Raw genomic sequence first — 13879 nt, forward strand, 5'->3', positions numbered from 1 at the left:
TGTGTGTGTGTGTGTGTGTGTGTGTGTGTGTGTGTGTGTGTGTGTGTGTTCATGCAGGTGGGAATGTCTGCACGAGTGGAGACTGAAGATCAGTCTCAGACTGATACTGTCCACCTTGATTTTTGAGGCAGGAACTCCTTAAAGAGGCTAAGCCGGCTGGCCTGGGAATTCCAGGGATGACCTGTCTCCACTTCAAACAGATTTTTCACACTGACTTAACTGAGAGAACTTCCCTACTTAATTTCATAGATCTTTAGTTGACTTTGTGCTTTCTTGTTTGAGCAACACTCTAGACCCAAAATGGATCATAGTACCTGGTCCCAGCACATGAGCACGTTCTGGCAGAGGCAGAGGGAAGAAGAGAACATGAAGGAAATTAGGTGGGATGCAGAGACATCTGATCAGTTATAGTTCCTGAGTACCATTTGGGACTTGATTTAAACAGTTGTCTCCTAGTGACTGATTGAGACTCAGACACTGGTAACAAGAGTAACCCTACTCTTATAAACAATTTCTGTATTTGTAAATTGTTGGGGGAAGTCCTGTGTATATGTCAATAAATTACTGCTGGCCAATAGGAATCTAGATAGGTGGGGCTAGGAGTCCAGGAGGACTCTGGGAAGGAGAAACACAAGAGAGTCGAGATGTAACGCCATTGGGGTAGGAAGCCCGGAAACCTCTCCGGTAAGAGACATACTTAGATTAACAATTATGGGGTAATTACTTAAGTCAGAGCTAGCCAGTAAGAAACAAGCAAAGGCCAACAGCTTCATAATTAATACAGCGTCTTGTGTGTTTATTTGGGGACTACAATGTGGCAGAGCCCAGGCGGCTGGCGGGGGATAAACCAAAGCGGCTAGCAAAAAAAAAGCTTCTCTTAACAGTAAATCAAGGTTGGATACATTTTATTGCACAAAGAAAAATATGTAGGCCATACTTAAAGTAAGTACAGACAGTATCCTAGGTAAAACTGAGATCAGAAAAGCTGAAATGATACCCTGCATCTACCTGACTACAGCGGAATAAGGCTAGATATCAGCATCAATAGAAAGTACAGAGAGCGCATGAACCAACAGAAACAGCACACTACTGAATGGTAGCTGGGTCAACAAAAAAATCAAGAAAGAAAATTAAAATTTCCTAGACTTGAATGAAAATAAAAACATAACATAACAAACCCTTTGGGACACAATGAAGGAAGCCCTAAGAGGAAGGTTTATAACACTAATTGTCTATATCAAAAAGATTTAGAGATATCAAGATAATAACTTAATGATACACCCTAAAGTCCTAGGAAAACAAGGCTAAATAACACCAAAAAGAAGCAGATGAGGAAAGAAACAAAGTTGGCGCTGAAATGGACATTTTTTTTAAAGTGCAAATAATCAATGAAATGAAGAGTTTGTTCTTCAAAAAGATTAATAGGGTTGGCAAACCTCTAGCCACATTCGCCAAAAGAAAGTGAGAGAAGATCCAAATCAATAAAATTAGAGATGAAAAGGGAGACTTTACAACAAGATAGGAAATTCAGAGAATAATAAGGACATCCTTTAAAAGTCTATATTCCACAAAACTGGAAAATTTAAAAGAGATGGGTGAATTTCTAGGCATAACTAAGTCAAGACTAAATAAACAATATGAAAACACCTATAACATTTGATGAGATAGAATAAAAAAATCTCCCAACCAGAGTCTGGAGAGATTGCTCAATGGTTAAAAAAGAAATGGTGGGTAATCTGAGGATTCATAGAGATGGATGCAGTCGAAGCAATCAGTCTGAAGATGCAGTCTGAGGCAGCAGTCATATGAAGAAGGCAGTCTGAAGCATTCAGTCTGAGGATTCCTGAAGACAGGATCACCCATTCGGGCTAAGGTAGAGTTCTCTACCAGTGGACAACTGAGTGCTGCCTTGGGCAGCAGATCAGTACCCATCCCAAGTATACACACGGACTTTGGACTTCCATAGAACAATGTGAGGTGCACTCTCACCCTGAACTCTTGGGGAAGGGTCTAGGCCCTGCCCTATATGAAATGACAGACTATGGACACCCCCATGGAGGGCCTCACCCTCCCTGGGGGAATGAGGGGATAACGGGGGGGGGGTTGGGGGGAGGGCACGGGAGGAGGGGAGGGAATGGGAGAGGGACCTGGAACTGACTTGTGAAGCAACCTCGTTTCTTATCTAAATTTAAACTGGAAAATAAAATATATAAAAAACTAAATCAAGAGCAGATAAACAACCTAAAGAGACCTATAACCCTTAATGAAATAGAAGCAGTCATCAAAAGTCTACCAAACAAAAAACGCCCAGGCCCAGATGGCTTCAGTGCAGAATTCTATCAGAAATTCAAAGAAGAGCTAATTCCAATACTCCTCAAAGTATTCCACACAATAGAAGCAGGAGGCTCACTGCCAAACTCATTACGAGGCTACAATTACCTTGATACCCAAGCCAGACAAAGACACAACTAAGAAAGAGAACTATAGACCGATTTCCCTCATGAACATCGATGCAAAAATACTCAATAAAATACTAGCAAACCAGATTCAAGAACACAGTAGAAAAATCATCCACCATGATCAAGTAGGTTTCATCCCTGGAATACAGGGATGGTTCAACATTAGAAAATCTATCAATGTAATCCACCATATAAACAAACTGCAAAAGAAAAACCGCATGATCATCTCACTAGATGCTGAAAAAGACTTTGACAAAATCCAGCACCCCTTCATGATAAATGTCCTAGAGAGATCAGGGATAACAGGAGCATACCTGAATATAATAAAAGCAATATACAGTAAACCAACAGCTAACATCAAACTAAATGGAAAGAAACTCAAAGCAATTCCTCAAAATCAGGAACAAGACAAGGCTGTCCACTCTCTCCATATCTCTTCAATATTGTACTTGAAGTCCTAGCTACAGCAATAAGACAACAAAAGGAGATCAAGGGGATACAAATAGGAAAAGAAGAAGTCAAGCTTTCACTATTTGTAGATGATATGATAGTTTATATAAGTGACCCAAAAAGCTCCGCAAAGGAACTCCTAGAGCTGATAAACACCTTCAGCAAAGTAGCAGGATACAAGGTAAACTAAAAAAAAATCAGTGGCCCTATTATATACAGACGATGAAGTGACTGAGAAAGAAATCAGAGAAACCTCACCCTTTACAATAGCCATAAACAGCATCAAATATCTGGGGATAATGTTAACCAAGGAAGTGAAAGCCTTGTATATCAAGAACTTTGAGTCTTTGAAGAAAGAAATCAAAGAGAATACCAGAAAATGGAAAGATCTTCCATGCTCTTGGATTGGTAGGATCAACATAATAAAAATGGCAATCTTGCCAAAAGCAGTCTACAGATTCAATGCAATCCCTATCAAAATTCTGGCAGAATTCTTCACAGACCTGGAAAGAACATTAATCAACTTTATATGGAAAAACAATAGGCCCAGGATAGCAAAAACAACCCTATACAATAAAGGAACTTCAGGAGGCATCACCATACCTGACTCCAATCTCTATTATAGAGCTATAGTCCTGAAAACAGCTTGGTATTGGTACAAAAATAGGCAGGTTGACCAATGGAACCGAATTGAAAACCCTGATTTTAACCCACACACCTATGAACACTTGATTTTTGACAAAGAAGCTAAAATTATACAATGGAAAAAAGAAAGCATCTTCAACAAATGGTGCTGGAAGACTGCAGATAGATCCATGTTTATCACCTTGTACAAAACTTAAGTCCAAATGGATCAAAGATCTCAACATAAATCCAGCCACACTGAAACTTTTAGAAGAGAAAGTGGGAGATACTCTTCAACGAGTTGGTACAGGAGACCACTTCCTGAACATAACACCAGTGGCACAGACACTTAGATAGACAATTAACAAATGGGACCTCATGAAACTCAAAAGCTTCTGTAAGGCAAAGGACACGGTCAATAAGACAAAAAGGCAGTCCACAGAATGGGAAAAGATATTCACTAACCACACATCTGACAGAGAGCTAATCTCCAAAATTTACAAAGAACTCAAGAAGCAAGTCTCCAAAACACCAAAGGATCCAACCAAAAGGTGGGGTACAGAACTAAACAGAGAATTCTCAATAGAGGAGGTTAAAATGGCCAAGAGACACTTAAGAAAGTGCTCAACATCCTTAGCCATCAGGGAAATGCAAATCAAAACAACTTTGAGATACCATCTTACTCCTGTCAGAATGGCTAAAATCAAAAACACCGAAGACAATTTATGCTGGAGAGAATATGGAGAGAGGGGAACACTCCTCCACTGCTGGTGGGAGTGCCAACTCATACAGCCACTTTGGAAAGCAGTATGGAGATTCCTCAGGAAAATGGGAATAAATCTACCACAAGACCCAGCAATTCTGCTCTTAGGCATATATCCAAATGAGGCAAATTCATACAACAAGGACATCTGCTCCACTATGCTCAAAGCAGCATTATTTGTAATAGCCAGAACCTAAAAGCAACCTAGATGCCCCTCTACTGAAGAGTGGATAGAGAAAATGTGGTACATTTACACAATGGAGTATTACTCAGCAGAAAAAAAAACAGTGGAATCTTGAAATTCGCAGGTAAATGGATAGCACTGAAAGAAACCATCCTGAGTGAGGTAACCCAGTCACAAAAAGACAAACATGGTATGTACTCACTCATATATGGATTTTAGACATGGATCAGGGAGTGTTAGCCTACAATCCCAAGGCCAGTGATTCTGGGAAACTGGGAGGTTCCCAAGAGAGATGCAAGATACCCCACAGAAGTGGAATGAAGCAAGATCTCCTGAGCAGATTGGGAACATGGCAGGAGAGGGAGCCAGGAAAAAGAGAAGGGCATAAGAAGACAGTAAAAGAAGACATGGGAGAGCAGGAAGGTTGAGTCAGAGTAAGAATAGAGGAGACCAGGATGAGAGCTACCATAATAGTAGGAGTCATTATAGCTTTGAGGAGAGAGCTGACACTAGTGAGATTGCCAGAAATCTACAAGGATAACACGAACTGGAAAACTAAGTAATAGCAGAGAGACTACATTAATAGCCACTACTTGATGAGAAGGTTGATGACTACCTTATATGACATCCTAGAACCTTCTTCCAGTGACTGATGAAGCAGAGACAGATACCCACAGCTAAACACTGAACTGACCCCCTGGAATCCAGTGACAAATATGGAGGAGTGATGAGCAAAGGGGTCAAGACCGTGCTGGTGAAACCCACAAAGACAGCTGACTGGACAAGGGGAAGCTCTTGAACCCCAGACTGATGACTAAGAGGCCAACAGGGGACTGATCCAGACTCCATGAATGTAGTGTCAGTGAGGAGGCCTCAGAAATCTCTGGGGCCTTGGGTAGTAGATTAGTGTTCACCATGGCATACGAATGAACTTTGGGAGCCCACTCCACATTGAGGGATGCTCTCTCAGCCTGGACACATGGGGAAGGGCCTAGGTCCTGCCCTGGATGAAATGACAGACTCTGGAGATCCCCCCAATGAGGGCCTCACCCTCCCTGGGGAATGATGTGGGGATTGGGCTGGGGGTGGGGGGGTGGGGGGTGGGGGGGCTGGTGGAGGGAGAAGGGGAGCTGGGATTGACATGTGAAGCATGCATGTTTCTAATTTAAATTAAAAAAGAATAAAAGAAAGAAAGAAATGGGTAAATTTCTAGACATATCTCAATGGTTAAAGCACACTGTTCTTTCAGGGAACCAGGTTCAGTTCCCAGCACCCACATCAGGTGGATCCTGACCACCTCTAAAGTCAGCTCCAGGGGCGTGCGACACCTCTGGCATCCTTGACACTGGTACCCACAGGCACATATCCACACACAGACCCACAAATGTGTAGTTGAAAACAATAAAATAGTTTTCAAAAAAAACTCCCAACTAAAAATCACCCAGGGCCAGATAGGTTCGGTACAGAACTCTACCAGACCATCAAAGAAAACTAAAACACTTTGGAGGGACACTTCCAAATTCTTCTTAGAAAGACAGTATTACCCTGATAGCAAAACCAGACAAAGATGGAAAACAAAAATTATAGGTTAATATCTCTGATGAACATGATTACAAAAAGAAAATCTCAACAAAATACTTGCAAGCTGTATTAAATAACATGGTAAAAACATTATTCACCATAATTAAATAACTTTCACCCCAGAGATACTGGAGTGGTTCAAAATATGTAAATCAATAAATGTAATCCACTAAATAAATATACCCCAAAACAGAAACCTCATCAGAAGTAGAAAAGGCCTTTGACAAAATCCCAAATCCTTTCATGATAAAAGTCCTACTAGATCTAGAAATCTCAACATAAAGTCAATATACAGTAAGCCCATAGGCAACATCTTGCTAAACCGAGAAAACCCAAAGCATTCCACAAAAACCAGGAATAAAATAAAAACACAGCCTGTTCAACATAGTCCTTGAAGTCTTATCTAGAGCAATAAGACAAATGAAGGCAATAAAGGGATTACAAATAGGAAAGGAAGGAGTCAAAGTACACTTAATATGCTTATTTTATACAAAAAAAGACCCTGAATGTTCTATCAGAAAATTCCTACAACAGATAAACACGTTTATCAACAAAGCAGGATGAAAGCTGACACACACAAAAATCAGTAGCTTTTTATACAGAAATGAAAAACACTCAGAAAAAAAGAGGAGGGGACAATACAATTCACAATAACCTCAAAAAAATCCTTGGAATAAATCTAATCAAAGAAGTGAAAGATTTATACAATAAAAACTTTAAGACTCTTATAAAGAAATTGAACACGCTACCAGAAGATGGAAAGACACCCCCTCCCCCGCCACCCCACTAAGGGTTAGTCAGATTAATACTGTGAAAATGGCCAAAAGTAATCTATAGAATTCTTGGCCAAAAGTACTCTATAGAGTCCAATAGATTCAATGCATTCACTACCAAACTCTGCGCAAAAATTGGAAATAGAATCTTAAATTTCATGAGAAAGCACAAAAGACCCAGGCTAGCTGAAAATGTCCTGAACAATAAAAGCATAGCTAGAATGTCACTACCCCAGATTTCAAGTTGTTCTACAGAACTACAGTGATAAAAACACCATGGCGCTGGCATAAAAACAGAGCCAATAATTAACGGACTAGAATTGAGGACTACCTCATAAGCGCAACCACAGTGACCTGGGCCCTACCACACCAAACATTCATTTAAGTGTCCCACAGGCTTGCTCCCAGGCCAACCTATTGAAAGCATTTTCTCAGTTGAGGTTGTCTCTTCCCAAATAACCTAGCTTGTGTCAAGGTGACAAGAAGATTAGCCAGCACAGTAGGCAATTGATAACTTCCAGGAGAGGATGAGTCCGTTTCCTTTTAAGAGTGCTGCCGCTGGGAAGTAAGTGGACGGTGCTCTGGAAGAAAGCCACACAGCTGAGACTATATGACCAGAATCAAGTGGAGTGGTTGGGTAAAAGAAAAAGAGGACATTTGGGAGGAGTTGGGGAAGGGCGAATATAATCAAGACACACCGTACAAAATCCTCAAAGAACTCATTTAAGCAATTTTATGACAAAACAAACAAACAAAAAAAACAAAAACCCTTAGGTCAGGTTCCTGCACAGCTCTGCATGTGGACGTGTTAGTCACTTAAAAATATGTCTCTAAAGCTACTCGCCCTCATCTCTCAAGACTGAAGGCACACAGAAAAGTAATTAAACTATTTTCAAGGTTTGCAGAGATATTATAATCAACAGATTGTCGTGTTCCAGGCACTGCTAAGCCTGGCAGAAGAGTAGCCCCATAATGAGAAGGCACCACCCACAAGGAGAAGGAAGGAACCATCTCATAGGATCCAAGTTACCCTCCAGGGAGTAGCTCCCACCAGCACCTTGCTGATCTAGGATTCAATGGCCAACTCCAGTTTGGCCAACCATGCTGACTGTATATACGGTGTTTACCCCTCTTCACTATGTTGTCTCGGTGCTCTCATCTCTACCCCCAACACAAGGCTAACCGCCTGATCGCTTTATCATCCCAATATAACTAGCTACATCACATAAATTCCCTTTCTGCCTCTCAGAAAGTGATCTTAGTCAATTAAATGTTCAGTTTGACTTCTGGAGTGAATGGCCAGACCTGATTTTTGAGACTTCCTTAGTTCCCTGTAGCCTAGGGCTCATGTAACAAAGTTATCTGAAGAAGCTACTGTTGTGTAAAATGTTAATTACAGCATCATTCTGCCATGCAAAGGTGGCATATATAAGATGGAAAACATTTAGAGGTCAGACCTCCAGGTAAGCAGAAAAGTGGTCCATGTCTAATACTTTGCTGCTTCTAAGGAGAAATTTTGGGTCGACATTACCTTTGGGATTCCAATGGGCATAAAGCCCCAAGAGCCTGGATTGTGAAATGTGGACTCAGGATTTCTGGTCTGAAAACTTTCTTCACTGTAGTGTGGGTGTGAATAGAACATGGTATGTCCATTCCTAAAGGTCCAAAGTCTTCCTCTGACATCATTTCTAGAAAGCCCATTCTCTTGGCATTTACAGAACAAAGCCTTTACTTGTCCTCAGTTCTTGGTTCATAAAAGCTAAGCATAGGTGGTACACACCTGTTAAGACAAGTTAACATGCAGAGGCAGAACAATCATTTCAAGTTCAAGGCTGGCCTGATTTTACATAATAAGATCATGTTTGAAGGAACAAGAGGAAGAGGAAGAAAGGAAGGAAGGGAGGAAGAAAGAAAGGAAGAAAGGAAGGAAGGAAGGAAGGAAGGAAGGAAAATGTACTTTGTTGGTAATATCAGCATTTGAGACATGGCGGATGTAAAACAGTCCTATTATTAGGCAACATAGGTATTCCAGTATACCAGTGGGAGTGGATAGGATTGCCATCAATCTATAATGCTTTCAACAAGGGAATCCAGTCAAGACTGGATTTGTTCAATACTGTTATATTGTAAAAGCTGATTCAATGTATTCCAGTTTGTCCAGAAACAACCACTGACAAGAGATTGAAAGGATAGATAGGAGTGTACTCATATTCTGTATCATAAGGCTACATCTCTGTCCCATGTTGTGAAAAGGAATCTGCATGTTCCTGTTATTAATAGCTTAGTGTGTACACGTTATTAATGTTTGCTTGTGCTGAGATGGCCTTCCCTGCCTTCCCAGACTAGACACCCTGGGGGAGTACAAAGACAGTGTCAGCAGAGACTGACTTGACTTGATGTTTCTAGAAGTGTCTGAGCCCAAACATCTGCAGAAGATGGGGAGAGTGTAAAGGATGACAGTGAAACAGACAACCCAGTCTCAAAGGCACTGCTGGCCACCCTACAGGAGAGGGAAGAAACTGACTGCCTTTCCTGGCTACAACCCTTCCCCTGATGTGATCAGAATTCTGGCTGGAGATGCGATGGAAGGCACTTTTTAGGGTGTTAATATGCAGCCTTTTTCAGACAGTACAACTGAATAATTCAGAGCCTGTTTCTTGGTCATTGGCTTTTGGGGTGACTTCATGAGCTTTGGTGTCTCCATCACTAGGGATTTCTCCAGAGACACACGTTTTCAAACACCCCTTCAATTACTCTGTTACAATCGGTCTCCCATATGGGAAAGGTCCCACACAAACAGAAAATTTGCACTGAAAATGGCAGCTGAGTGAAACCTCTCGACAAATGGCCCTCAAATGCTGTAAGTACCAGAAGTCATAATGATCTTCCCAGGATTTGAGACCTGACAAGCCAAACATTTAAGCATTTTTATTTGAACATTTTTTAACATTTTTTGAAACAGTAGCCCTGGCAGTATCTTTTCAGGCTTTGGGTATTTTATGAGGAGGCATGAAGCATAGAACTTTTTTTTTGTTTTTTTGTTTTTACGAGACAGGGTTTCTCTGTATTGTTTTGGAGGCTGTCGGTCCAGCCCGGCCTCGAACTCACCGAGATCCGACTGCCTCTGCCTCCCAAGTTCTGGGATTAAAGGCATGCGCCACCACCGCCCGGCTGAAGCATAGAACTTTTAATAACAAGAGTATTAAGGATTCAGGAGGTACCAAACAAATGTCCAAGCTCGTCATGAGTCCATACCCAACACTGGATTTTTTTTAAAGAAAGAATCCTATTATATCTTTATTTTTCCACCAAATTTCACCTTCCAATGCAGTCATTTGTGTACATTTCAGTAATTTCCACAATAAATGTGCAAGGAGAGGGAATGGTAGTCCTCAGGCAGAAATTCACCAATGGGTTTGGCCATCCTCAGGGCTGAGGCTCAGTTGCCTGGACCAGTTAGAAAACAGTTTAGCCATGAGAACCAACACTGGATTTTTATCCTTTTACCTCTTTCTGTTCTTTTTGTTGTTGTTGAAACAAGATATTTCATGTAGCCTAGGCTTACATGGAACTCCTAATCCTCCTGCCTTGGCCTTACAGGTGCTGAACCAACAAGTTGCATAATAGCCTTTTATTTATATTCTTTTAGATTTATTTTATTGTATGTGTGTGAGGTTTTGTTTTGTTTTGTTTTGCCTGCATGTATGTATATACATGTATATATATACCACATGGGTGACTGGTATGTCTAGTAGTCAAGGAGGTAATAAGAGAGCATTGAACCCCTGGAAATGGAGTTAGAGATCATTGTGAACAGACTAAGTATTGAACCCAAGCCCTCTACCAGGACAACAAATGCTTTTAACCACCAAGTCATTGCTTCAGCCCTATCATAATATCTTTTTAATGCCAATTGTATTCTTTCGCTTCATTTTCATAGTGCTGTTTATTAGATAAATCAAAAAGCAGTCACTTTTCACTATTAGTTTGACTCTTTTAATTGGATTAATGAGGAGGGGTAGCTAATCCCAAACACAGGCTGTGAACCCCAAGTTTGATAACCCTATCACCCTATGATAGCAGGTTTCTGCTACCAGGCCCCTGAAGGAGGAACACTTGTGGCCTGGGAGCCAGCTTATTCTCAAACAACACAGACATCTTTGGAAGATCGAATAGAATCCAAAATGAGGAAGTGATCAGCCACAGTTTCAGGAACACAGAATAGTTCACCTCAAATCCAACATGGAAGCAGTTTCATGGATTTTTTTTTGTAAATACAGAAGAAAAGTAATTTGTTTTTATAGTTACAAAAAAAGCAAGTCATAAGTCAAGGCATTTTTCAAACACATTGGTAGAAACATTAGAGAGGCAGCTACAGCAAAATGGGGGAATTTTTCTACAGGCTTCATGCTGTCTGATAACATTCTTGGTTTAGGGGTTAGTAGAAGCTAGTGGTCTGCTAAGTTAATAGTTTTTATCTATTAACCACATGATGTTAGTTCCAACACAAAGCTATGAAAAGAATGGCTATTCAGAGGACCTTATTAATTAACCCTTTGTTAATTAATAAGATAATTAGCCTCTGAACCTGCAGTACTCCAACCTCTCCACATTACTGCAGTTCTATCAGTCAATCGGTCTTTGCTGACAGTTTCTTTCTAGGAATTCTTATTGATATAGCCATCACTTTACTTATATCATAATATTCAAATATTACACTCATCAGTTGTACATTAAGAATATTCCTTAGCCTGGAGAGATGGCTAAGCAGTTAAAAACACCGACTGCTCTTCCAGAGAATCTAGATTGAATTTCCAGCATCCATCTCGTGTTTAACAACTGTCTGTAACTCCAGTTCTAGGGAACCCAATGCCCTCTTCTGGCTTCTATAGGCACTGCATACATGTGGTACATTAGACATAACATGGCCAAGATACCCAGACACATAAATATAAATATATAAGTAATAATAATAATAATAATGAAAGAATCTTTTTTAAAAGGCAGAAGATTTTTGCAATCTGAAAATAAATAAGAGTATAAGATGTAACTGATTAAGACCCCCTGAATGTGGGTGTCAGTGAGGAGGCCTAGGTAATCTATTGAGCCTTGGGTAGTAGATCAGTATTTATCCCGGGTATACAAATGGACTTTGGGCTCCCATCCAACAATGAGAGATGCACTCTCACCCTGGACTCTTGGGGGAGGGTCTAGGCCCTGCCCTGGATGAAATGACAGACTACGGACACCCCCATGGAGGGCCTCACCCTCCCTGGGGAAATGAGGGGATATTGGAAGGGTTGGTGGGAGGGCAAGGGAGGAAGGGAGGGAAAGGAAGAGGGACCTGGTATTGACATGTGAAGCAACCTTGTTTCTAATTTAAATTTAAATTTAAAAATAAAAATTAAAAAAAGAAAAAAAAGAGTATAAGATGTTTCATAGAAAGAAAATTCTTGGAAAAGAAATACATAAAAATCAAACTAATAAAAGTTATATTTAACGCCGGGCGGTGGTGGCACATGCCTTTAATCCCAGCACTCGGGAGGCAGAAGCAGACGGATCTCTGTGAGTTTGAGGCCAGGCTGAACTGACAGCCTCCAAAACAATACAGAGAAACCCTGTCTCATAAAACCAAAAAAAAAAAAGTTACATTTAATGTACATTATTTAGAGTTATTTTGAAGCCGGGTGTTGGTGGCACACACCTTTAATCCCAGCACTCGGGAGGCAGAGACAGGAGGATCTCTGTGAGTTTGAGGCCAGCGTGGTCTACAAAGTAAGTTTCAGGACAGCCTCCAAAACAATACAGAGAAACTCTGTCTTGAAAAACCAAAAATAAATAAATAAACAAATAAATATGAAAAATAGAGTTATTTTGATTAGCATAAAGAATTTGTGTATCCTTTTATATTTGTTATCCTTGACTTTAAAAAATGAAAGAAATTTCAGAATGTATTTTGTAAGAAAATCTTTATCAATGCCACTTTAGTTAATAAAAATTTGAATCTTAATAAAATGTTTACCTTATAGTTCAGGGAATTTCACTTAAAATAAACAAGTAGCATTTGAAGGGGTTGGACTAACAGCTCAGTGGCAGAGAGCACCCGCCACGCATCCAGAGATCCCAGGTTCGATCCCCTTTCTCTGCTGCTTCCTGTTTTCTCTCAAATCTCAGTTGTTAACACCGGGAAGGCAGTGTGCAACTGCAGAGTGTGGGCAATCTGAGGTCCCATCTTGTAGCATGTGACGCTTCCTATGGGAGTCAGGAACTGACTGGCAGATAGAATGAAACCCAGAAGAGCCTGTCCTCCTGGAATGGGAGTCCCAGATTGGTAGATTTTTCTGAAGTGCCATTTAGCCTACTGAAAAACAGGGAGGGATTTTCTTTCCTTTTCTTAGATTAAGCTTCCTTTTATCTTCCTCCCAGTTCCTCTGTTTCCTCAAGGTACGTGAGTACTTGGCACATGAAGTCCTGAGTATCAGACATTCAGAACATTCCCCTGGATTCCTACGAAATAGAACAGTTGCAGAACGGTGCTGTGGGACATCAAGCTGTAAGAAACTGATTAACTTAAAACTTAATGGAAAGGATAGACAATAAATAAAACGTCTTTACCTATGTTTCAGATAGAGTCCTGTGTTTTAATGCATTATATAGTTATTAGAATAAGACAAAAAAAAAAGATACCTTTAGGTGAAAAACAAAACAGGAAAAGCAATTTGTATAAAGCATATGTTCAGTAAAATAAATGGTTGTCTTAGTTGGGGTTTCTATTGCTAAGACATTGTAATCAGAAATAACCAGGGAAGGAAAGGGCTTACTTCGCTTAGGCTTCCAAATCACAGTCCATTATCAAAGGAAGTCAGGGCAGAAACTCAAGGCAAGAACCTTGGGGCAGGAACTGAAGCAGAAGCCGTGGAGGAGTACTGCTCACTAGTTTGTTCACCCCGCTTTCTTACACCTTTCAGGACCATGTGCCCAAGAGTGGCACCACTCCCAGTAGGCCTGATTCTCCCCCATCAGTCAGTAACCAATAAAATACCTA

This window comes from Mesocricetus auratus, unplaced genomic scaffold (assembly GCF_017639785.1).
Source record: "Mesocricetus auratus isolate SY011 unplaced genomic scaffold, BCM_Maur_2.0 Super-Scaffold_100022, whole genome shotgun sequence".
NCBI classification, from domain to species: domain Eukaryota; kingdom Metazoa; phylum Chordata; class Mammalia; order Rodentia; family Cricetidae; genus Mesocricetus; species Mesocricetus auratus.